We start from the raw sequence: 2,500 nt of genomic DNA, 5'->3' as shown, positions 1-2,500 counted from the left end.
AGCGGAGCAAAACGTCAGCCATCTCAGCACCCTGGAACCCCCCGGGTGGCACAGGGCTGGATGGGGCTTTCGTATAGCAGGGACGGTGCTGCCTCTCGCTTCGCTCGCTGTCCGCCGCTCGCCGCTCGCTCGTGCAGCCAAAAATGGCCAGTTTTGGCCCGTTTTTGGGCCGTTTTGGCCAGTTTTTGGCCTGTTCTTGCATTGCGCGGTGACCGTCGAGAGCGGAGCAAAACGTCAGCCATCTCAGCACCCTGGAACCCCCCGGGTGGCACAGGGCTGGATGGGGCTTTCGTATAGCAGGGACGGTGCTGCCTCTCGCTTCGCTCGCTGTCCGCCGCTCGCCGCTCGCTCGTGCAGCCAAAAATGGCCAGTTTTGGCCCGTTTTTGGGCCGTTTTGGCCAGTTTTTGGCCTGTTCTTGCATTGCGCGGTGACCGTCGAGAGCGGAGCAAAACGTCAGCCATCTCAGCACCCTGGAACCCCCCGGGTGGCACAGGGCTGGATGGGGCTTTCGTATAGCAGGGACGGTGCTGCCTCTCGCTTCGCTCGCTGTCCGCCGCTCGCCGCTCGCTCGTGCAGCCAAAAATGGCCAGTTTTGGCCCGTTTTTGGGCCGTTTTGGCCAGTTTTTGGCCTGTTCTTGCATTGCGCGGTGACCGTCGAGAGCGGAGCAAAACGTCAGCCATCTCAGCACCCTGGAACCCCCCGGGTGGCACAGGGCTGGATGGGGCTTTCGTATAGCAGGGACGGTGCTGCCTCTCGCTTCGCTCGCTGTCCGCCGCTCGCCGCTCGCTCGTGCAGCCAAAAATGGCCAGTTTTGGCCCGTTTTTGGGCCGTTTTGGCCAGTTTTTGGCCTGTTCTTGCATTGCGCGGTGACCGTCGAGAGCGGAGCAAAACGTCAGCCATCTCAGCACCCTGGAACCCCCCGGGTGGCACAGGGCTGGATGGGGCTTTCGTATAGCAGGGACGGTGCTGCCTCTCGCTTCGCTCGCTGTCCGCCGCTCGCCGCTCGCTCGCGCAGCCAAAAATGGCCAGTTTTGGCCCGTTTTTGGGCCGTTTTGGCCAGTTTTTGGCCTGTTCTTGCATTGCGCGGTGACCGTCGAGAGCGGAGCAAAACGTCAGCCATCTCAGCACCCTGGAACCCCCCGGGTGGCACAGGGCTGGATGGGGCTTTCGTATAGCAGGGACGGTGCTGCCTCTCGCTTCGCTCGCTGTCCGCCGCTCGCCGCTCGCGCAGCCAAAAATGGCCAGTTTTGGCCCGTTTTTGGGCCGTTTTGGCCAGTTTTTGGCCTGTTCTTGCATTGCGCGGTGACCGTCGAGAGCGGAGCAAAACGTCAGCCATCTCAGCACCCTGGAACCCCCCGGGTGGCACAGGGCTGGATGGGGCTTTCGTATAGCAGGGACGGTGCTGCCTCTCGCTTCGCTCGCTGTTCGCCGCTCGCCGCTCGCTCGCGCAGCCAAAAATGGCCAGTTTTGGCCCGTTTTTGGGCTGTTTTGGCCAGTTTTTGGCCTGTTCTTGCGTGGTGCGGTGACCGTCGTGAGCGGAGCAAAACGTCAGCCATCTCAGCACCCTGGAACCCCCCGGGTGGCACAGGGCTGGATGGGGCTTTCGTATAGCAGGGACGGTGCTGCCTCTCGCTTCGCTCGCTGTTCGCCGCTCGCCGCTCGCTCGCGCAGCCAAAAATGGCCAGTTTTGGCCCGTTTTTGGGCTGTTTTGGCCTGTTTTTGGGCTGTTCTTGTGTGGCGCGGTGACCGTCGTGAGCGGAGCAAAATGTCAGCCATCTCAGCACCCTGGAACCCCCCGGGTGGCACAGGGCTGGATGGGGCTTTCGTATAGCAGGGACGGTGCTGCCTCGCGCTTCGCTCGCTGTTCGCCGCTCTCCGCTCGCTCGCGCAGCAAAAAATGGCCAGTTTTGGCCCGTTTTTGGGCTGTTTTGGCCAGTTTTTGGCCTGTTCTTGCGTGCCGCGGCGACCGTCGTGAGCGGAGCAAAACGTCAGCCATCTCAGCACCCTGGAACCCCCCGGGTGGCACAGGGCTGGATGGGGCTTTCGTATAGCAGGGACGGTGCTGCCTCTCGCTTCGCTCGCTGTCCGCCGCTCGCTGCTCGCTCGCGCAGCCAAAAATGGCCAGTTTTGGCCCGTTTTTGGGCTGTTTTGGCCTGTTTTTGGGCTGTTCTTGTGTGCCGCGGCGACCGTCGTGAGCGGAGCAAAATGTCAGCCATCTCAGCACCCTGGAACCCCCCGGGTGGCACAGGGCTGGATGGGGCTTTCGTATAGCAGGGACGGTGCTGCCTCTCGCTTCGCTCGCTGTCCGCCGCTCGCCGCTCGCTCGCGCAGCCAAAAATGGCCAGTTTTGGCCCGTTTTTGGGCCGTTTTGGCCAGTTTTTGGCCTGTTCTTGCGTTGCGCGGTGACCGTCGAGAGCGGAGCAAAACGTCAGCCATCTCAGCACCCTGGAACCCCCCGGGTGGCACAGGGCTGGATGGGGCTTTCGTATAGCAGGGAC

Source organism: Musa acuminata, unplaced genomic scaffold, assembly GCF_036884655.1.
Source record: "Musa acuminata AAA Group cultivar baxijiao unplaced genomic scaffold, Cavendish_Baxijiao_AAA HiC_scaffold_407, whole genome shotgun sequence".
Lineage (NCBI taxonomy): Eukaryota > Viridiplantae > Streptophyta > Magnoliopsida > Zingiberales > Musaceae > Musa > Musa acuminata.
The sequence above is the reverse complement of the archived record's forward strand: the minus strand, read 5'-3'. Positions refer to the sequence as shown.